Here is a 24,838-nt window from a genome sequence, read left to right as displayed (position 1 = left end):
TGATTTTTTGGAACATTTTCACTGTAACAAACTTAATTATACTGCTGTAAACATGGAATACTTTTACGTTGTTTTTTAATCCATTTTTATTAACAACCCTATCATTGCTTCATGTCAGTGTTTAAGATGTCATTGGGTAAAGCAGGAAAACACATCGTTATAGTCTGACATATTGATAACTGCAATTACGATGCCAAACATGGCTTGAAATCATATCTTCTGTGAAAATGGATTGGATTGACTGTAGAAAATCCTGTCTTCTACAATGTCTTAATTACTGAAACAGCATAATATTTGTTTGCGGTTTTAGTCAATAGGCAGATTTATCTGTAAAACCTGTGTGAAAAAAAATAAATCTATAGCTCTCATTTATGTCATGTTTTTTTTATCAATGAAGTTTTTTTTTCAATCAAGTTGACACAAAACATTACAAGTACATTTGTTTTGTGACATATAACTTCAATGAAAAGAAAAAAGAAAGAAAATTTGCAAATTAAAGAAAAAGAAATTTCAAATACCACCCAAATGACAGATTATTCAATTCTTATTTCTACTATTTAAGTATATCTTAAAAAGATAAAAGGCATGAAAATGAGTCGCCCAAGAGAAAAAGAGACGTATGCCCTTGTCATTCCTGACGCTAATCTTCAGCTCCTGTTGTAATTAAAAATGCAGACAAAGTTTTTTCCTCTGTATTTTTGTAACTTTGTCTGCTCTAGCAAACTGTGATGAATCATTGTCCATCCGAAGGAAAAGTTCCTGATCTCTCTCATTTTCCACTCTCTGTATTGGGCAGGATTGAGATAGAGGCTTGCGGCAGATAAGATGGATACTCTCTGATCCCAGATTTATGTTACGAGTCCAATGCCTAGTGCCTGATAAGATAGTCTGGTACCAGTCTGTCTAATATAAATACCAAACTTAATTTATGTCTCTTTAAAAACATCCATAGTTTCCAGTTACGAGTCCATACTTCAAAATCACTAAGACAATCTCATATTTCAGTGACAACCATTCATGATGATAATTTTTAGCAAAATGATGCCCTTTTTTTTGAAAACATCAAAATAATCATTTTTATCTGCAAAATTGTCTGTATGACATGCAAATATGATAATTAAGTTTATCCGCCCTAAATTATTTTTTTTTCCTTTATCATGATAAAATTATCATGTTTGTAACATTCAGAACACCATGACACTGGGGCACATCTAGACCGCATTCTACCCCGCAATTTAGTCATCACAAAAACTGAGATAATTCTTGGTTGTCATACACTTGATGGGTTGCTATGGAATAGGCCTACATAATGACTGGACGTTGGAAGGAACATGTGGAATGAGCGATAGTGACAATTCCATTTCAGGGCAGGGTCATAATTAATATAGTGGGCCACTACAGTACAAATCATCATCAAAGTTTTACCAAGTCCAGCAGCAGGCAACAATGAATACATCTTTTTGTGCTTAATTATGACCCTAGAGAAAGTGCTGCTTCAATTTAGTCAGGTCTGGAGAGCACGATTATTAAAATGTCAAGATCACAAGTCATTGGTCCTTCAGGAGTACAATAGTGTAAATCTGAACATGGATTCAGAACCCAAGATATTCAGGTCCTCCAACTTAACAACATCTCATGCCTCTCCAGACTCTAGCTATTATTCTATCCCAGCCCTCCCACTTCAACCTCTACCATTCTACCCCACATGTCTCAATCCAACCTCTACCATTCTATCCCAGCCCTCTCAATCCAATCTCTACCTTTCTACCCCACACTTCTCAATCCTATCTCTACCATTCTACCCCACACCTCAACCTTATCTCTACCATTCTACCCCACACCTCTCAATCCTATCTCTACCATTCTATCCCACACATCTCAATCCTATCTCTACCTTTCTACCCCTCACTTCTCAATGCTATCTCTACCATTCTACCCCACACCTCTCAACCCTATCTCTACCATTCTGCCCCATACCTCTCTCTCCAATCTCTACCTTTCTACCCCACACCTCTCAACCCTATCTCTACCATTCTGCCCCATACCTCTCTCTCCAATCTCTACCATTCTACCCCACACCTCTCAACCCTATCTCTACCATTCTATCCCACAACTCTCTCTCCAATCTCTACCTTTCTACCCCACGCCTCTCAATCCTATCTCTACCATTCTACTCCACACCTCTCTCTCCAATCTCTATCTTTCTATCCCACACCTCTCGATCCTATATCTACCATTCTACTCCACACCTCTCGATCCTATATCTACCATTCTACTTCACACCTCTCAATCCTATCTCTACCATTCTACTCCATATGTCTCACTCCAACCTCTACCATTCTACCCCACACATCTCACTCCAATCTCTACCATTCTACTCCACACCTCTCAATGCAATCCCTGCTGTTCTATCCCAAACCTCGCTCTACAATCCCTAATGTTCTACCCCACACCTCTCTCTCCAATCCCTACTGTTCAATGCCATTCCTCTCTCTCAAATCCCTACTGTTCAACGCCATTCCTCTCTCTCCAATCCCTACTGTTCAACGCCATTCCTCTCTCTCCAATCCCTACCCTACCATTCACTCATTAATCCCTTTAATTAATGATAAATACCATTTCCTCTTTATTTTCTGGGTCCCTTTCCCTTATCTTTTATACTTTTCTTTCCCTTTATGCTTCCTTTTCTCACCTTTACTAATAACCCTTCCCAGTACTACTCCTCAACCTTTCCTTAATCCCTTACCCTCATTTCCTTGCCATCCAAATAATAGGCCTTCCTTCCACTCCTTTCCACACTATTCCTTGCTACTCCTGTACTCGCCTCCAAACAACATTCTAATTACATTTGATTAAATTGAAGATCAAAAAGCTTGGTTTTTAAGTGTGCTATATTACAAAAATAATTTTTATTTAGACTTAACAATCACATACAATCAATATATCTCATAATATTGTGTTATGCTAATAGTCCCAACTCGTTGCGCGCTTAACGAATCAACATAAAAAACATGTGCTTTAAATTATGCCAGGTAATCATAGGTGCTTCATATTTCAATATCTAAACCTAATTACAACAGGCAAACAGCTAAATATCCCTATAAAAAAATCATCAAAATAACTCTACAAAATTTTCTGTTTAATGGAATATAAAACGAAACGTGACTTGTTAAACTTTTATATATGTTTACACACGTTACGAACATCTGATATTAGCCTGACCAAGGCCTATTGGTGTCTAAATCAAATTTAATGACCCAGTCAGCTTTAAATGGTCAGGTGGAAATCATAGCCAAATAAAATGAGGAAATTATACAGGACGACAGGGACTGTTTTTCCGCTACCTTACAGATACTGACCAAGCATGACGAAAAGCATTTGGGGATAATGCACAACTTAATTGATAACCAGTATAGGAACAGATTTCACTACTAAACAACTTTCAATATTTCATGCATAGTATTTATCATAACTAAAACTTGTTTTTAAACCCAGACAGGTAAAGATAAATATAAAGACGTTTTGTTTCTAAAACTATTTTCAAAACTTTAATGATTTTTGTACCTGTATAAATCTTCATGTAGTCCTGTTCATCTTAGGTTTTAATCTCATTATTAAACACTGGCAAAGAAAAAAAATTAACAGAGGGACTGACTTGGTAAAATTGACGAAAATGCTCATGATGCATCATGTTAGCTTTTCCGCACACATTCCGTTTTCTCTCAAAAACATATTTCAGGTTTTCTCCCGTGCTCTCTATTTATCTTCTTAAATAGGAAGTGCCCAACTGTCAAATAAAACCTCCATGTTCAAGATTTGGTCAGATCTGGCATTATAAAATAATCACAAAACCTGATAAAGTCAGAAATTTATAAATACTTTTATTTTAATTTTCTACATCTGTAGATATCTTAATTACCATACAAAAACCTCTGATAGATTTTGTGCTGTACAAATTCAGCCAACTTGCCAATGATGAAAGAGGAAATGAAAGGATGGTCTTGAGTTTCTGCTTATTTTCTTTATCTTTTCAAAGACAACTCTAGTGACCTCTCTACATGGCCACCAGATTGCCAACACATTTTCTCTCATCTACAAACGCTTCTGCTTGCATGACTTCCTCCCAAATGCACCCAACTGCTCTCCAGCACTCACTACAAACAGAGAGATGTTCAAATTTATCAAATTTCTTATCTGTAAAATTAGTATCTTGATATTTAACTGAGTATTTCCTTCGGTATACAGATGAGTACGTAATTTGTAGCAGAATGAAGGTTGTAAAGCCAGGATGCAGTCTCGTAGATAAAAAGTTTATATCAGGAAGGAAATGACATATATGACAGTGTGTAAGGTACACATTTCCTTACTTTTCATATATCACGAGAACATTTCTTTCTCCATTTATGTCATCATAAGCGAGGGATGGGAGGGTCAACACAGAAACTTTGATGCGAAAGTAGAGGATTTGTCTCATGCAAGACAGTAAAACAGTATTTGTTTGAACTTTTACTTCAATAGTTATAGGTAGGGTTAATACCAACTATTGGTCTCTTGTCGTAAAATATTGCAGTATTCACTTCATGATTAAAACTTCATACAAATGTACACAGAAGGAATGTCTCTTAGTTACCATGTATTTAACTGTTACACAAATAGGCAATAACAAAAATTACAATATCTTCAATGAATAATGTCAAATATTATTTTTGAAAATTAAAAAAATCTTTTTCACACGGACATTACATTTCATTTCTCAATTAAAAGAATATTGCTAACACAACAAAACGTGCAAATTCATAAAATAACCCAAGATTTGTTTGTGAAGTCCACACATTTTCTTCATTCTATCAAACATCTGGTAAATTACCAAATACATTGTTCCTGAAAATGTTACATATTGCTTTATAGTATACACACATCCAATCATTAATATGAGTGGTTTGACATGTGTAACTAATTACTTTGCGGGCCTGGATCTTTTTCTTCCACTTCAAGCTATATCCTTTTACACATCATGTGTGAACTTCTGTTAAAATTCCTGACAGAGGAAGGCCTATCTCACAAGCAGGCAGTCATGTGAGGAAATTTAATAATTACATACTTGTGTTGCTGTTTTCACCTGTGACAAATTTAACACAAAGATCCTTCCTTCTTTTTTCCTTCACCAAATAACAAAAGCTTGTACAAAACGTAAGCACGCCTCGCAAAACTTCAAACTTATTATATTCTCGGCTTTTATATGATACATGTCATTTTTCCTGTCGACATCTGATGTAATTTCAGATGGTTGTTCTTAAAACCCGAATTTCCACTGTTTACTGAATTTATGACTGTAACCTTCTCCTCAGCCTTTGAAGTTTGATGGGCTGAATTGTTTTATCAGACTGGCGAACAACCAAATGGTGTATATTTTCACAGCTCAAGTGGCCTTTTTTCCTCCCCTGAATTACACAAAGTAATCATTACGTGCCTTTAACCACTACAGATGTGAGTACAACAACCGTTATCGAAGAATAGGAAAGGAAAGTTAGCTTACTTCTGGTGAAAGTTTTATAAAAAAATCCTCCAAATCCCCATCCTGTTTATACTATTATCAGTAACAAAAAAAAATATAACCATATGATATATATATCTAATACAGGTATTCAATACAATTCCTTAACCCTTATGTCATCTCCAGTCATCCTTTGTATGTCCCTTTGTTTATTGTTGCTTTTCATCCTTGTAACAGCCAGGGTCATTTAAGGACATGTCAGGCTTGGGTGGTAGGGGGGGGGTGGGAACCACCGACCTGTGGCCAGTAAGTATGTGGCGACTTCTCCATGTATACCTCCAACCCAAGTGGAGGACAAGTGATAAAGGCAGTCCCTTTTCCAATCAGTAATTCCCTCTTCTTTTCCTTTTCGTCCCTTTGTGATTCGTCCATTCCCAATCCTTCCCCCATTTTTGACAGTTTTCCTTGGGCATCTCAATTCCTATTCTATTCTTCCTTCAATTTGTCACATCTCTATATTTTTACTCAATATTATCACCTTTTGATTAAACTCTCCAATCTTAAAAAGTATTTAAAATCATTCAATTTTGTAAGATTTATTTTCACAAGTTAATAAGTCCATTAGATGATACAAAGGTAAAATTTCAGCTGAATTATAGTACCAGAAGTATGTGATCAAGAGTTATCCACAAAACCATGTGATAAGGGAAATGTTTATGTTTAGAAAATCACCCAATTTGAGCCCCAATATAACATATAATTTTACAGTAATTTCCACTGAATTTTCCTTCCCTGAATGTTACTTTTCAACCTCTCAATTCCATCTTTCTCCTTGAAGTCCTTTTTACTTTTTAATTTGTGTCACATTCCAGCCTCCTTCATTTCATTTAGTCCATCATTCACATATGAATATTTACATCCTCAAACCATCTAATCCATATTTAGAGGTTGGGGGAACCCCTCTCTCTCAAGTCCCTTATCCTCTACCCCCTCCCCATCCCCCAACACCACACTATCAGGCCCCTCTCCCTCCATAATTATCCTATCAGGTCTCCCATCCTCTACCCCCTCCCCACCTCCCATCCCACAATCATATAAGGCCCCTTGCATGTATGCAATGTTTCCTTAGCACACCTGGTTTTGAAATTTCCTTGAAAACCAAACCTTGGTGTGAAGTGTTAATTAACAGTTTGACAACTGTAGAGGAAATTACCTGTCTTGACACTCCACTACAGAATCCCAATGTAAACAATCTGACTATTTATACTAGAACGCTATTTTGATATCCATGAACTGACACCTCTTGCTGTACAGGAAATTACTCTTTACATTTCAAAACTCCCAGATTCCACCAGCTGCTGACTTCAGGGTGTACATAACATTTATTGTTACATAAATCTCTTTTTTCCACAAGAGTTCTACACTACAATACTTGTAATATCTTTATTTTTTCAGAATAAGCTAATTGTTGACACTTGATGATACATAAGAATGTATATGCTATTATAACACTCAGTTTTGAGGATTGATGAAATATTGTGTATTTTTTGGTCAGTTGATATAAACTGATATTAATAGTCCTCATTATGTAGATTATATTAACATGAATCGGAAAAAGCTAGTAAGTGTTGATTTTATATCGTTTAACGTCTTTTCGACAACAATGGAAGGACAGACACTTGAATGGATTGAATGTTTTGAGTGTAGGTGTTTGCAGAAGGCTGTGATATTGTAAGTCTTCTTGTGACACTTCCGAACTGCAGCCGAACTGCAGCTGACCTGAAAGACTACCACACTGAAGTGTTAACTTAATTCTGAGAAGTGGTAACTTAATCATAAATATAGCCCTTTCACTACCACAATGGTAAACAGTATACAGAGTAGTAACTACCAGTATCAGATACTCTAGCATGTCTCAGTCTGGGGGCAGACATTCTCATTTGGGCAAAGCTCAACTTAAAGTCAACAGTGCAGCATTGTCGTGGGAGGGGGGAGGCATTAGGGGGAAATAGTAGTTTAGAAAGGAAAGAAAAGATCATATCCCAAATAGAGCCACCCAGGGAGGCAGCAGGTCAATTCTAATGCCCTATCAGCAGGGCAATATAATCAGGAGGAGATAACTCTGCATAAACCATAGGTAAAATGATTACAGGAGCAATACCATGTAGGGGAGATAGCTACATAAATCACAGGTATAATGATTATGGGAACATATAATCTAGGGGAGATAACTACATAAATCACAGGTATAATAATTACAGGAGCATACAACCTACAGGAGATTATAACTACATAAATCAAAAGTATAATGATTATGGGAACATTCATGATTGGAAGGAAGTCATTCTTCATATATAAATGACATATAAAAGGTATGTTGAAAAATAAACTTAAGGGAGATAACTCTATATAAATCAAATACAATCTATATGGTTACCATACCTTCACATTAATTTGAATCTGTTCAGTAAAACACATTCAAAATCACTTTATTTCTGATGTGTTAGTATATCACTGAACAATATTGCACAGAATATGATATCTGCATGCCCTCAATGTACAGAAATAAACGATGATTTGTGTTTACAGTATCAAATATCTTTATCAAAGAGTAAGATTTTCCATAAATAATACATCTTTTTGTTTCGCAGGTTTTTTTTGGCAGGTCTATGTTTTGTTTTTGAAGTAAAAGCAATTATTAAATTTAATGTGACAGTGATGAATTGAATCAAAGTAAACATCTTAAATTCTGTCCAAAGTAGTTATTTTTAGTTTGTAAATTTAAGATTCATCATTTATCAAAGAAAACCACTTTCATTTTTTTTTATACTGTTTCCCGAATAAGAAAATTCTTTTATATCAATTTTTCTTATCTGTGGTGTTTTGTATATAATGTTATGAGACACTAGAAGTGCAATTTTTAAATCAGTAGGCCTACCATATCTCACATTTAATTAGGTCTAGATGTTTGTTAACATTTTCTCAATCTATTTCAATAAATTGTTTGAAATATATAGCCAGTGGATGCTCATAATTGTCAGACAGTTTCATCAAAGTTGTTATCAAATTCTACATTACTCAATAGAAAACAGGAAATTAAATTCTTACAAGTTTGAAAAAAAAAACCAACTAAGATAACAAGCTCAACATACATAAAAACATTTAAAATCTTATATGAAAAAAAATGTATGCAGCTTGATATCATAACGTTGTTCAACAATGCACAATGAAGAATTACATATTTGTCCATGCTTGAGCAGATATTTGTGAATAGGTCGTTGGCGTACCTATATTGCTACCTGTGAGCTACAAGGGTATGAGATTTCTCTGTTGCATTGTCTTGGTTCTCTATATCACTGCCTCAGGTGTCTATATATACAACCACAGGTGTTCGACAGTCTATTCTCCAAATCCTCGTTAACATAGCTGGTACATAAAACCTATTCTTAGCGGGATAGTTACAAATTACACACAGCTGAGACTGAAATTCCTTCAGGTACGTGATTTGAAATCAATTTTCAGATTTTTTCAGAAGTTTAACTTCATTCCTGAACAAAAAGATAAATTTTGCATTGAGTCCAATTTTATTCATAAAAGTTTCAAGGAGGAAACCAAACTCATGAATTACAATTTAATACCAATCAGGATGTAACATTTAGGCTTGGTACAGGATGAGATGTATAGACTCTAGCACAACAGAATATGATGTATGCCATTTGATATTTCCTGAATATACAGCTACTGGTTCCCACAACATGACGTGTGTTCAGTTCAGAAAATATGCAGATTTGAATCATAGAAGTAATGCTTACTCTGTATCAAGATATTTACTCAGGCTTTGTGTAAAACACCTTGTACAGGATTCTAATGTAATAGACAGAAATTGGAAATGTTCTAGTTTTAAATTGATTTCCAGAAAAGGCAGCTTTTAGACTGAGGTGTTGAAACATGTTTTAAATGCATTTTGTGAAACAGCAACCTTAACTAACATACAACCAGATTCAATTTCTGGCTTTGAAACATAGAATAAACTGGGACAATTTAAAACCTGTGTTACTCTGAATGCAAAAATGTACATTTGTGCTGTACATTTAGGAAAGGTTGCCACCATCTTGTCCCAGCATCAAAAGTAGCTGATAAAGAATTTTTTGCCTTTTTATGAAACTGCCAACTCTAGCTGATTTTGACTGTAATTAAGTCAAGAGTGACATATTCTGGACACAAAACTATGCAAACTTGATAAAGTCCATGGTTGACCGAAAGTCCACAGATACATGAGACTAGCTCTTCAAGGCAGCCCTTCCAAACCTTATGTCTGGAATATCTCATATTTTTCATGTTTGTAGAAACAATATCAGCCTTACATGCCAAGGAGTACGGTACCTAACCCATACTGACTCCCTCTCACACATGCATGCATTCTGTGTATCCGAACCTGGTGATTGGGGAGATCAGATTTCACAATTACACCCAATAACTTGTTAACCAAGTGTGAAACGCCACAGCTTGTTCTAATCACAGACTTCAATGTAAAATACTGCCTATGTCAACAGGGACTTGTAGGCACAGACACTAAATTGTATATCCTTGATAACTGACATTGAATTAAGGATATATGCTACCTTCCTATAACATGTATTTCCTTTACAGAAGAGCTCCAAACTAAACAAGTTGAATCAGTTTGAAACTGCTTAATAGATTGATACCACATGTATTGACACAAGAATGTTTTAACCTCATATGTAATCTGAAAATTGTTCTTCACTGCTTGTCTATGGTAAAATTTAGTGTTGCAATGAGGTTGTTGTCTGTGCTTTGTTAGCTTGGATATGTTGGAACCAAAATACATGAAAACTGAAAACAAACAGGTCACTTTTAATACTCTGACAACCACAACAATGATTGAAGTAACAATAATATGTATAGGTAAGAAGAAATTAGAAAATAGTTAAATTCTTGAAAGGTAAAAGAATTCTCGACCTTTTCCTCAGATGATTCTTCGTAATTAACATCTTCGAAGAATTTCAATGCGATTTTGAGTGAAAACAGAAGAGAAAATTCCTAAATCTCACCCCAGAGGGATTCCTTTCTCTCATCTATATAGTTACCATAGTGTACAACCTTAACATAGTCAGTTGTTTAATTACCTGATATGAATGCCAACTGGCTACAGGCAAATTACCATGAAAAGACAACTCCGCACTGAATTTGGCCTCATCCTGTTTGGCATCATATGCCCATGAATGCTAACCAAAAGCAGTTCAATTACTATATGCAACCCGACTTGAGATTGTCTTTGACAGATTGACAAAATCTGCAGTGTACAAGCCAAGTTGTACCCGTTAGTTTCGTAATCTGGTAGTTGCCGTAAATTTGAAATGAGAATACATTGTAACGGTTCCTGTAGATATTAAATGTAAAAATGTTGTCCGAACATTAATTACATATCCCTACTCCAGTGTCTGTGAGTCTAAGTAAACACACATTCATGACATGCATGTATGTGCAAATTATTTGCTAAATCAAATATTTGCACAAGTATGGCTACATAAAGAATCATGACAATTTTCTTATCAAAAACATTTCAATGTCATTCAAATAATAAGTATTCAAATACCTAAACCTGTTGAACAAGTTTTTTGGGTAAATCTATTTCTACATTTACAGTTTGCTGTAATCATCCAAGTCAATATTAACATGATCCTTGAGCTTTGAATAAAAACTGGATAATGAAATGTTAATATTTCCACACATCATTCACACTGTTAGATCGTATATGATCATTTAGTAAATGAAGAAATATCAGTAAATGGAGGTGGATAGAATTCCTTTTCAGCCCGCATTTTTATGGGGTTTATGCGACAACAATATTTTCTGCTGGTTTGTTGTGGATTTAATGTCTTCTCCAAACTTAGTAAAGCAACAACAACATGCAGGCATCTATCAGTACGAAGTAAAGCAGAAAAGGGGAAAAAAATTCCAACGTGTTGCAGTATGGGTAACAGATCAGTTTTAGTGTTCATCAAAGTGAACTTTTCCTCAACACCTCCTTATTTTCAACCTTGAGTTGGGCATCTGTCAAAGTAAGGAAAGTTACGGGTTCTGTCTCTAACAATGACACACCAAAGTCATGAAATGATATTTTTGCTCCTTGTATAAAGACATATGAGCTCTGTGTCAGTACAATCATGTGAATTGATGGGGTGTCACATTGCTTCCAAGTTCAGGTTATGATATTTCAGTGTGACAACACTATAGAAGTTTCCATGTATGGTGTGACTGGATGGGGTGTCATACTACCATGTCCACATGATATTTCAGTGTGATGACACTATAAAAGTTTCCATGTAGTCAGTATGGTGTGACTGGATAGGGTGTCATACTACCATGTCCACATGATATTCCAGTGTGATGACACTATAAAAGTTTCCATGTAGTCAGTATGGTGTGACTGGATAGGGTGTCATACTACCATGTCCACATAATATTCCAGTGTGATGACAGTTAAGTGATCCTGTCATCCATAGACATCTTCATATGACTTTATAGCTTTAGCAAGAACTAAAAACAACCAAGAAAACTTCCAAATGTCTGCAGGAATAACATTCATGTTTTGCATGAGTTTAGTTTATAAATATGTAATTATGGCCAGTGATGGTAAACCTTTATCATAGAGACCGCATGCTAACATTAGAAATCAGGACATCTTTTATTTCAAGTTATTTGCCCTTGTCTTTGTGTCTAGACACCAGGACAATGATACGGAAAGCTTTCTTATCCCATCTTACCATTCCTTCTGTACTGATTAAATTGTACATGTGAATTGAATGTCTCATGTTTGCTGAAGGATAAATAGTGTTTATTTAGAGTAATCTCCCCTTTGTATCCTCAAATGACCTTGTCCCTCACCTGTACTTTAACACATTCTGATACCATCTCCTCACCTGCCCTTTGATTGAAATATGCACATTGTCATTTAGGATATCTTAGCTTAGTGAATAAACATTCCCAATATCGTAATCAACCATTTTTCCCACCATTATGTCAACTGTGACAAATGTATTATTTTTTTCTTGTGTTGATATTGTCAAAGTAAACATCAATATGATTAATATAGAATGAAGTTTAACATAAAAATCATAAAGCAGACAGTACAACAATTAATTGACAACATTTGGCGACAAAAGTGTTCCACATGTCGGCAGATTTCTTTACCCTGGTTTAAGTCTCCTGGTTACTGGGACTACTGCTTGGCCAACAACAAACATTCAGAATGTGGGCTTATCTAGGAACAGCATTAGACCTGCATTGACATCCAAGCCTTGTCAACTAGGCATCTTTGTCTGAATAATGATACTACAAGAAACAATATATTTACAGGTTTAATACCTTAAAAATACCACTTTACAGAAGAAAAACATATATATACGTATCTGAAAATGTCTTTAAAAATATCTAATTATGTATTATTTTAAATGAAAACAAACTGTTGTAAGCTAGTGTGATATAAAACGAGGCTAGAATGATAATGTCGTGATAAAGCACATGGGCTATAGGGAAGGTGTGAAGGAATGGACACGACCATAGGGGATATTACAAACGAGCACAAAATCAATTTTGTTTTATCTCTTCTGTCTGAGAGGATATTAAATGTGGAGGTTTTATACATATATCTGGGTATGGATCAATTTACAGCATGTATTCCTCTCTTCGCTTGTAGGTCCAGCAGGTCCAGTGAGGCTTCATCAAGGTGGGGAACATAGCACCAGACAAATGGACAACCCCAGATCCCTCACCACCTCAGGGACTAGGTATGTACTACCACTATATCAACTGTGTTGATGATGAATTTGTGTCCTTTGAGGGAATGTTTAATTCATGTGTAGAAAAAGGAAATGAAGATTCCTGTCTTCTCTAATAGATAAATGTTCCTTTAGCATGCTAGGATTAGTAAGCAGCAAGATTGACTAAGCCAGAGTGAAAGATATCCTCGTTCATTCTAAGTGCCAGTACATTTGTTCTAGTAAGTAGTATAAGGTAAGTGGCCATTTAACTGGCTAAACAACCTTGCTATTGGACATAACATTTGTTTATAGCAAAAACCATCAATAAATCAACCAATAAACCACATTTCTGGACATAACATTTGTCACATAATGGAAAATTCTGAAATACAATAAAGACAATTACTGTCAACGTTCTATTTTGTCGATTAAAATTCTAGAGCATACCTAAACTTGAACAAATTTGCATAATGATGAATTATTGTATCAACAATGATTGTAATCATAATTTCACAGAATGTGTTCATCATGAAAAGTGCTGAAATACAATTACCACTAAAACACGTTACATTTACAGTATAGGTTTCTGTTCATTTTTGGCGCTGATTCCATGTCACCTGTCTTGGTCTTAAACATGTACAGATTTCTGAACTAAATTCTATACACAACACATGGGTCTCTGTGATACTGGAAGCACTGCCTGTATCCTCCAATATGCCTTGGAATCAAAACTTCAGACTCAGATCAGGAAATGGGCTTATCATGGGACAATGATATAGCAGACATTACTGTCATTTTGAAACTCCAATAGGTGTTGGTGGGCTTATTTTCAGGCATAAGCTATTGCCAGATGTGATGATATCAGAACCATCATTTCTATAGTCTATACCTAGTTACTGACAGTTACAAATGTGTTTAAGGTACATGTTCTATACAGCTACTGGTTTATATAACACAACAATGAAATATTCTAAAATTGATATGATATATATAGTTCAAAGTACGTTTGGTAAAAAAAGAAGTCATAAACATACTATACTATATAAATCACATTATGAAATATATTTTTACCAACCTGAAAAAACAGTTTCAAAAGATCAGGAAGGAAAGTCATGTGTCCGAGATCTTCCTAAACTTAATACTGCCTGACCAACAAAAAAAACCAACAATCTTTTGTTCCCAAACCAAAAAACATACAAAAAAAGTTATTTTTAATTATTGTTTTCTATACAGAATTATCTGAATAGATCGATTTTCATTTTCTTTTAAAACTTTCCCGTATTGTAGCCCAAGGTTTTAATATCTTAATTGAGAACTGCAAATCAACAAAGATTACGATTCATCACACTGACAAAAAGAAAATGTTTGCGATTGGAATTTAGCAGTTTTCTGTTGAGCAGTATTTTTATATCTATATGTCTGAAAAGTACATACAGCCAACAACTGTCAACTTTTTAAAAATTTTTATATTCGAAATTTTTAAGAGGAACTTAAGTAACTAGGTTACCATATTGACAAAAACTTCAAATGGCTCCAGGTTTCTCACCTACCTACAAAAACTACCCGAAAAAATTTATGATTTTCCCAGGAACACATCCCAGTCTGTAATTTATTACTGATATATACAAACACGGTCCATTTATTTAAGTGTTCAGTCAATGACATTGAAACTGTTATGGGCGTCATTACTCTATTACGTATAAATAAGAACACCTTTTTAAGCCTTACCTGCAAATGTTTGCACCTGTTAATACCTTAACTTCAACATGATTTATCTTCCCCCCCCTCCCCCAACCACTTCTGATGTTGTGTGTTTTACAGTATGATTTGCTGCCCTCTTATATTAAAGTGTTTGTAGGTATAAACAATAGCACGTCTTCTTTTTAAATATACATCTAGAACTTCCTTTTTTCACAAATTATACAAATTGTATACAACCACACCAATTTATCATTTGACATAGTCTTGATAAAAATACACAAAGATATCAAAATACATTAATTATTCTTAGTTTCGAAACAATGACTTTTTGGTATGAATTAAAGCCTCATTAATATTTGTAATCTAATTAAGTTTTCGTTAAAGACATAAGTTCTTATCTCATGAAAATTTTATATCTTGTATATAATCCCTATGAAAATGTTTGCACTCATTTAACAGTTTGATACAAATTTTAAAGTCCAAACATGATTCTACGTTACAGATATATAATAACGTTTTAAACCATTTTATTGCCCAGCTCAGGACAATTACCCATTGGATGAGGGGGTGTAGATTACATTTCTCTTTTAAGTTAAGTTCAGAGTAAGGAATATAAGGTGGGTACATTTTTTTACGAGTTCACTAAAATGTGGTGAAACCCTCCGAGCAACAGTGTCCATTACAAGGCTCTCTAAGAGATAAAAAATATCCCTCCATAACTTAGCTAACCAGGTATAAACCTTGTAAAAAAATACTGTGAATCTATAGGGCCAAAAATACCTACACGCATGGGAAAACTGCTCGGAGAGCACCTGGATATTCACCGTGTGAAGGCAGGTAATAAGATAATTGAATTGGAGGCCAATTATGGACATAAACGGTAGTATTAATAAATGGTTGACAATATGTTTAGTTCATTCTTTAAGAAAACTGGTGAACAGACTGCAGATATAACATTACTTAATCAACAAAATTAACACTGTCAGGTAAATTTACTACTATCTGGTGTGGTTACCTGTTAATTAACACTGTCATCAGGTAAATTTACTACTATCTGGTGTGGTTACCTGTTAATTAACACTGTCAGGTAAGTTTACTACTATCTGGTGTGGTTACCTGTTAATTAACACTGTCATCAGGTAAATTTACTACTATCTGGTGTGGTTACCTGTTAATTAACACTGTCATCAGATAAGTTTACTACTATCTGGTGTGGTTACCTCTTAATTAACACTGTCGTCAGGTAAGTTTACTACTATCTGGTGTGGTTACCTGTTAATTAACACTGTCATCAGGTAAGTTTACTACTATCTGGTGTGGTTACCTGTTAATTAACACTGTCAGGTAAGTTTACTACTATCTGGTGTGGTTACCTGTTAATTAACACTGTCATCAGGTAAGTTTACTACTATCTGGTGTGGTTACCTGTTAATTAACACTGTCATCAGGTAAGTTTACTACTATCTGGTGTGGTTACCTGTTAATTAACACTGTCAGGTAAGTTTACTACTATCTGGTGTGGTTACCTCTTAATTAACACTGTCGTCAGGTAAGTTTACTACTATCTGGTGTGGTTACCTGTTAATTAACACTGTCAGGTAAGTTTGCTACTATCTGGTGTGGTTACCTGTTAATTAACACTGTCGTCAGATAAGTTTAGTACTATCTGATGTGGTTACCTGTTAATTAACACCGTCATCAGATAAGTTTACTACTATCTGGTGTGGTTACCTGTTAATTAACACTGTCAGGTAAGTTTACTACTATCTGGTGTGGTTACCTGTTAATTAACACTGTCATCAGATAAGTTTACTACTATCTGGTGTGGTTACCTGTTAATTAACACTGTCATCAGGTAAGTTTACTACTATCTGGTGTGGTTACCTGTTAATTAACACTGTCATCAGGTAAGTTTAGTACTATCTGGTGTGGTTACCTGTTAATTAACACTGTCATCAGGTAAGTTTACTACTATCTGGTGTGGTTACCTGTTAATTAACACTGTCGTCAGGTAAGTTTACTACTATCTGGTGTGGTTACCTGTTAATTAACACTGTCATCAGATAAGTTTACTACTATCTGGTGTGGTTACCTGTTAATTAACACTGTCGTCAGGTAAGTTTAGTACTATCTGGTGTGGTTACCTGTTAATTAACACTGTCATCAGATAAGTTTACTACTACCTGGTGTGGTAACCTGTTAATTAACACTGTCGTCAGGTAAGTTTACTACTATCTGGTGTGGTTACCTGTTAATTAACACTGTCAGGTAAGTTTACGACTATCTGGTGTGGTAACCTGTTAATTAACACTGTCGTCAGGTAAGTTTACTACTATTTGGTGTGGTTACCTGTTAATTAACATTGTCATCAGATAAGTTTACAGGAATATTGAGGCTAACCTGAGCCTTAAAAGGGTTTTAAATATCAACATTTTCAGTAATATTAAGCCTGACCCGAGCCTTTGTAATGGTGACAACTCCATTTACAGGAATATTGAGTCTGACCTGAGCCCTTTTAAGGGTGATAATCACTAAATCGTGTAATATTAAGGCTGAACTGAGCCCTTGTAAAGGTGACAACTCCATTTACAGTAATATTAAGGCTGACCTGAGCCCTTGTAAGGGTGACAACTCCATTTACAGTAATATTGAGGCTGACCTGAGCCCTTGTAAGGGTGATGACTATCACCATTTACAGGAATATCAAGGCTAACCTGGGCCCTAGTAAGGGTGATAATTCACACCTTTTTCACATTAGATGTTGACTCTGACTTGTGACAATTTTTTGTTGACCAGCATTTTTGTGGTAATGACATTTATACTGGTGTGATACTACCACTCAGTAGAGCCCCATTTGAGATCTGTCCGTATATACACACAGAACCACAACTGAAACACCACTGATGGAGTATTTAAACGGGTGTGACCATCACAGAGGCAGTCTGTGGTAGAGGTGTCGAGAACCAACACCTGGACTTTAGGTCTGCAGCCGGGAGCCATACGGAGGTGTCAGGGAGAATAGATAACAAGTATTTATTTAAGTCAACCAAGACATGTGTTAAGTGACCCGTGACCAAGGAACACTTATATACACCTGTAACCATCTCGCCTGGCCACTCGGGCAGGTGTCTGTGGCTTACTTTTATAATCTTATAGTTAGCCAAGTCCATAAAATAGACGGAACAGTTTGTGTTGATGCTTTAGTTGTGCTGCCACGTCTTTGATCAGTCTACGCAGAATTACCATAAAAGTTTCTTGGATAAAGGACTCTTATATACCAGGAGTTAACACCACACTTTGTTTAATTAACTGCAGGTAAGCTTGACATTTATTGTCAGATTTAGAGAAATCATGAAGAATTAATGATGAAAAATCACTGTATAGACTTTAATCTGTTCTCTATTTATTGAGGGAGCTACATCACATAAAATATCTCTTAACATCAATACAAACACAAACGTCACAGAATGGAAGCAGTGAAGATGCTTCAGTGGTGACAATAATTGTTATAGAATTTGACTTTTTGTTACATAACATGATGTTTAAAGACCACAATGAATGATAAATGAAAAAAAAAATCACATAAAAATATCAAAAACTAATTAATGTCCTGAAATCCATTATTCTAATGGTTTATGGACAATCCTACCAATGTCTGTTTAGAATACTGTAAAATCACATATTGTTGTGGGGTTCAAATTTTATGGTTTTCAAACAAAAACAACTTTCACCAGCATTTGATTTTGTGGAGAAATCTTGCTCACAAAATCCATTAGTACCATAATCATGTAAACTTCTGTTTATCAGTATCCTTTATGAGTACACATGAATTACACCAAAATATATCCCCACGAAAGTAATTGGTTGTGCAGTAGTTAAATTTACATTGAGTGAAATATTATCAAATTGTTGTACATTATTTTGCAGATTATCTTTTGCAAAATTTAAAAATTAATGTCTCTAAGGTAATCACAAGTAGAGAAGTATGTAAAACAATAAAAAGATTGTGTAACGCTGTGAAGTTTGGTTACACAGCATTGCAATTTTGTAGTACCACCAAATTGCATTTTACACCATGCTTTAATCAGGTAACACTACCCTGAAATTGGCTTTACTGCTAGTGTTAGGTATCCCAAGTTTAAGTTGGACAACACCATGATGAAGTGGGTAGTACCATCATGATGTGGCGTAGCATCATGATGAAGTGGGGTAGCACCATGATGAAGTGGGGTAGTACCATCATGATGTGGGGTAGCACCATGATGATGTGGGGTAGCACCATGATGATGTAGGGTAGCACCATGATGATGTGGGGTAGCACCATGATGAAGTGGGGTAGTACCATCATGATGTGGGGTAGCACCATGATGAAGTGGGTAGCACCATGATGAAGTGGGGTAGCACCATGATGAAGTGGGGAAGTACCATCATGATGTGGGGTAGCACCATGGTGATGTAGGGTAGCACCATGATGAAATGGGGTAGCACCATGATGATGTGGGGTAGCATCATGATGAAATGGGGTAGCACCATGATGATGTGGGGTAGCATCATGATGAAGTGGGGTAGCATCATGATGAAGTGGGGTAGTACCATCATGATGTGGGGTAGCACCATGATGAAGTTGGTAGCATCATGATGAAGTGGGGTAGTACCATGATGAAGTGGGTAGTACCATCATGATGTGGGGTAGCACCATGATGAAGTGGGGAAGTACCATGATGATGTGGCGTAGCACCATGATGAAATGGGTAGCACCATGATGAAGTGGGGTAGCACCATGATGAAGTGGGATAGTACCATGATGAAGTGGGGAAGTACCATGATGAAGTGGGATAGTACCATGATGAAGTGGGGAAGTACCATGATGAAGTGGGTAGCACCATGATGAAGTGGGTAGCACCATGATGAAGTGGGGTAGCACCATGATGAAGTGGGATAGTACCATGATGAAGTGGGGAAGTACCATGATGACATGAGGAAGCACCATGATCACTTGGGCAATACAACAAGACTGTATACATGCATACCATGGTAAATGTTGTCTCCAAAACTTTTTTTCTTGATCAAGTATCAGACATTTATGATGGAAAGAAATCTAATATAAACCAGACAATACTTGTGCTACTAAATACATAACCAAGTAGTTAGCACGGCCCTATAGGTATGACCTCTTGGTATGTTTCCAGGTGTGTATCTGTTGGAGATTTGATTATACCAAGGTGGGATATTAATTATCCGCTGGCACAAACAGGACAACCTCGTTATGTTATTACCAACCGTGTCCTCGTACTTTTACACTTCTGTTACATCAATGATTGATATCCTGCTGTTTGTTTATTCCCACTTGTATTATATAACAAACCTGTTCAAGGCTGTTTTTGTTTATCCAAGGTTTTGTTATACAACGGATCATGTTCTTAGCGGTTTTTGTTAAAATGTGATCTATCAACGTCCAAGGTTCCAGATCGAAAGATAGCAAGATGAGATTTTAATGATTCTGTCAAAGGTCTGAGTTTAAAAGTTCTTCAGGTGAGAAGAGCTAATGAACACATACCTGATAAAGAGCCATCAGGTAAACACTACATTAGGGTCATCTCGTTCTTAACACAGTCAAATCTGTTCAAAAACTCCTTTGATAAAATTGTTTTTTCCCCAATCCCTCAAGCTACTAGAAACATTTAGTGGATTATTTGATCTGTCTTAAAATAGAATCTTACTGGAATCATCCACTGAATACCTTATACGGACATATATGATCACTGTAACTAAACGTGAGCAAATTAATATGGTTACAATATCACAGATACTTTTATTAGAAACAGAAATATATATTTTGTATCTATCAATGTCTCCTTGATTCCAATCAATGTAAACTGAAAGTAGAAATAAAGAATGATACAGACTTCTCTCACGTTACACAAGCCTATACTCAGCTGTATAAATGTACAACATCATTTTTTTATCTGCTAATGTATGTATTGAAGATTCACAGCTGCTTTTCATTCACTGAAGACATATATGTGTTAAAAAATAAATGGATATCTTTAATCTTAATACAAATCTACTTCTGAAAACATGATGACATACTCTGACAATATTTTTTTATAAAATGAGTCCTCAGCCATGTAGTGGTTCACTTTGTTCATGTGCTTTATAACAAAAACATCCTCATTCAAGGATATCATCTAAAAGATGATAATCCAATATTTTGTCAAATATAAATTTTCTATAGGACTCACTTTGCAACGTTTATCAAATAATTTTTAAGAGACTGGCTAGCTTATCTGTAAATGATTGAAGATCGACAGCTTAGATTTCCCACCATTGATGATCAGAGCATCTAAAAGATAAGTTATCTTTCACAGTGAATCTTCTTTTTAAATTTTGCAAACTTTAATATGACAGAGTTTTTACATTAGAAGAATTTTATAATGTAAATGGCCTGTTTTATTTTTATGAATGTTTCTACGACTTTATATCTGAAAATTTTATTTTTAAATTCACCACTTCTGAAAAATGTTATTTATATATATGAAATAAAAATGAATTTATTTTAAATTTGCCAAAACAGATGTTCAAGTTGGCTTAAGATTAACAACAGTCTTATGATTTACAACAAAGCCAAGCGAAGCTTAAAGAATATTGGATAGTCTTTATGAAGCACTTCTTAGGTTAAGATAAATACCATCCTTGTGACTTGGATTCTAGTGGTGTATCAGATATTGCCTTCCAACTACGTATTTATTACTGATGATGTACTTCTAGGTTTTCTACACGACAAATGTCACGAACATCTCTCACATTTCAATGATCTCACTTGGTGTTCATATTCTATTTCTGCCTTGGGTTTCTGAAAAGAAAAATGACATCGCATGATGACTGTGCACGCATGGCCTATCAGATGTCGTCAGCTATTCTTGTGTTTGTATATAACATGTTGTTTATTACAAGCCTTCAAGACAAACGTACTGTTTTTGTGTTTCATTGAGTCAATATTGCACATTGTGCGTTTCATGTCGTGAAGACAAATGTGCCAACTGATTTTTTTCCCCGTTTTTGCATGATGTTTTTAACTATGATAGAATTACATTGGGTCGAGTGCACATCACGTACAGAAGCACCACATTGTAGCCCAGACATCCGTTTGCATGTGAGGTGCCTATTAAACTTCAGGTGGTTTAGTAACCGAATCCTGCTACAACATAGTTTTGATCGGTACCCAAGAACAAAGCAACAGGTAACGGCTCAACACGATAAGGGCACATCTATCTATTGTGGTTGTATTGTAGATCAGTCAAGCATAGAAAACACGGTTGTCACTCGAGCGGAAATCACATACAGACAGAAACCCACTCACAAGACAAAAAAAGCATATATATATTACAGTCATATAGAGGTACATGTGGAATAAGCCTGCACCTGGGATATCCCCGAGATCAGAATCGTGGGTATATAGGGAATCTGAATCATGTGTTGATTTTACGTGTAGAGTTCAAAGGTGTGACAAGTATAGGAAGTTCTAGGTTTACGCTGGCTCATAAAATTTACGTGAGGGAACTTTGTGACCCTAGATAATCTGGTTATACACCAAAATTCAGCCATGTGCTTTTAGTGGAACATTTGCTGGACAATGGACAGATCAGTGTAATTACAAGCTGTTAAAAAATTTACTTCTGATGGTATTGAAGGTGGTGTAAAACACGATTTTCAAAGTTCACTTAAAATACAGTACATGAGGAGAGAACACAGTACATATTGATCTGTGGACAGAAGTAACTGTTTCAGTGCCATTTTGTCTCCAGTATTCAGAAGTGAATTCTATTTTGTAAAGTTTCCCTGGAGTTATCATTACAATCAACTCCATTCTTTCCTTCTCGACTCTTGGTCTGCATTCATCCCATGAGCACCATCCAAAAGAGTTGGAATAACATGGAGCATTTTCCGGTAATATTTAGTCGCAGGCGTCTGAATAGTGGTGAGAGCACCAAATTACAATAAAATCTGATGTCGGTCCTCGTCACATGACCTGATGGCACCCTGACGGATTTCATTGTGCCTGATTGACAAACGGAATATGCCAGAAGCCGTAAAAGATGACTATGCAAGGATCTGTAGAATATGCTGAAGGGTTCTATTGATCAGAAACACAATTAGCATGACAATCACGGAGGACAGTGCTCTAGGAGGGGGCAGATGGCTTCCTCGTTACTTGGATTAAAGACCAATGGCACATGATAAATTTCTAATGAAATCATAGAAAACCAAGCTCTTTGCAAAAGTGTGATGTTCATTTAGTTTCACTTGCAAGGTGAGAATGAACTCGGTTTTAATTTTTCAGTCATTTCAAACGCATTAACGTTCAATTTCTATTAATGACATCTGTGAAATCGCACTGCTATGTGTGGAACTGAACACAGATCATTTCTTTGTTGGATTATGGGAATTAATCCTTTTTTGTTACTCCTAAATCTAAACTGACATTGTTTCCAATTGGTTCGTGAATTCTATCACCTCAAAGCTTCCCTTCTCACATGGTTTTGGATTTTCGTTTTAAACACACAACTTTTGAACAGATTCAAGACAGACCAAGGTATGTAGCATGTTTAATCCATACAGATTCCTGTCTAACAAAATGACTGGCTTGCATGTCAGTCTCACCACTCAGATATACATTCCCCGTTCACATGATAGGCGGGCTGTTTAAGAATACATACAAAGTAATTCTATGTCTGTACACGCAATAATTTCCTTGTGTGCTTTTGCCATGGAAATCATGACTATTTAGACACAATATCCAGGCTGAGGTCTACTAGATCACCGGTGGCACAGTGGTAATGCACTTGCCTTTCACCAAGGCATCCCAGGTTTGATTCCACAAACGACAGGTGTGGTCACTTGCTGAACAACCTGGGTTTCCCCGGGATTTTCAGTTTCCTCCCACAGTAAGACCCTTCACAACACTTGCCATCAAGTATTAGTATCAAATGGAAGAAAACTTATTTTGAAAGATCTGAATCTAGATCTCAAGATGGTGGTCGTCCAAGGTATGTTTGTTAGATATCAAGGTGAAGGTCATCCCATGTATGTTTGTTAGATCTCAAGGTGAAGGTTGCCCCATGTATGTTTGTTAGAACTCAAGGTGAAGGTCCTCCCATGTATGTTTGTTAGAGCTCAAGGTGGAGGTTGTCCATGTATGTTTGTTGATCGCAAGGTGAAGGTCGTCCTATGTATGTTTGTTAGATCTCAAGGTGAAGGTCTTCCCACATACATTTATTAGATCTCAAATTGCAGTCGGTCCAGTTCTAATGATGGCAGTCAGTCTATGGCAGTCAATCCTTGTACATTTATTAGATTTTGATAAGTCAGTGCATGTTGTTTTTACCTAAAGATAATGCTCATGTACATTTGTACAATTTCCAGGAATTAAATCTGTTAAGGTAACAATCCACCTTTCACTGTACCTTACACAGATATTCAGATTATACACACCTTTCACTGTACCTTACACAGATATTCAGACTATACACACCTTTCACTGTACCTTACACAGATATTCAGACTATACACACCTTTCACTGTACCTTACACAGATATTCAGACTATACACACCTTTCACTGTACCTTACACAGATATTCAGACTATACACACCTTTCACTGTACCTTACACAGATATTCAGACTATACACACCTTTCACTGTACCTTACACAGATATTCAGACTATACACACCTTTCACTGTACCTTACACAGATATTCAGACTATACACACCTTTCACTGTACCTTACACAGATATTCAGACTATACATTCTGATGAGATGATATCTACATAATTCTCAATACATTTAGAATAATAAT

General features: G+C 35.8%; 1 protein-coding gene across 3 annotated transcripts in view; it reads left to right on the top strand.

Moving 5' to 3' along the window:
• LOC132545388 (extracellular serine/threonine protein kinase four-jointed-like) overlaps window positions 1-24,838 on the top strand; it is a 73,718-nt gene that overhangs the window by 14,822 nt on the left and 34,058 nt on the right. The window contains exons 1-2 of one of the 3 annotated variants that reach the window (XM_060209070.1): window positions 8,908-8,990; window positions 13,215-13,305. The gene's annotated coding sequence lies outside the window, so the exon portion shown is untranslated. Of the gene's footprint in view, window positions 1-8,907; window positions 8,991-13,214; window positions 13,306-17,981; window positions 18,295-24,838 lie in introns of those variants that run through there. The other 2 variants (XM_060209069.1, XM_060209071.1) reach the window with 2 other exon arrangements.

Source organism: Ylistrum balloti, unplaced genomic scaffold (assembly GCF_031769215.1).
Source record: "Ylistrum balloti isolate Yb309-2 unplaced genomic scaffold, AGI_CSIRO_Ybal_v1 Utg369846, whole genome shotgun sequence".
Lineage (NCBI taxonomy): Eukaryota > Metazoa > Mollusca > Bivalvia > Pectinida > Pectinidae > Ylistrum > Ylistrum balloti.
This window is presented reverse-complemented; position numbering and strand designations above follow the sequence as displayed.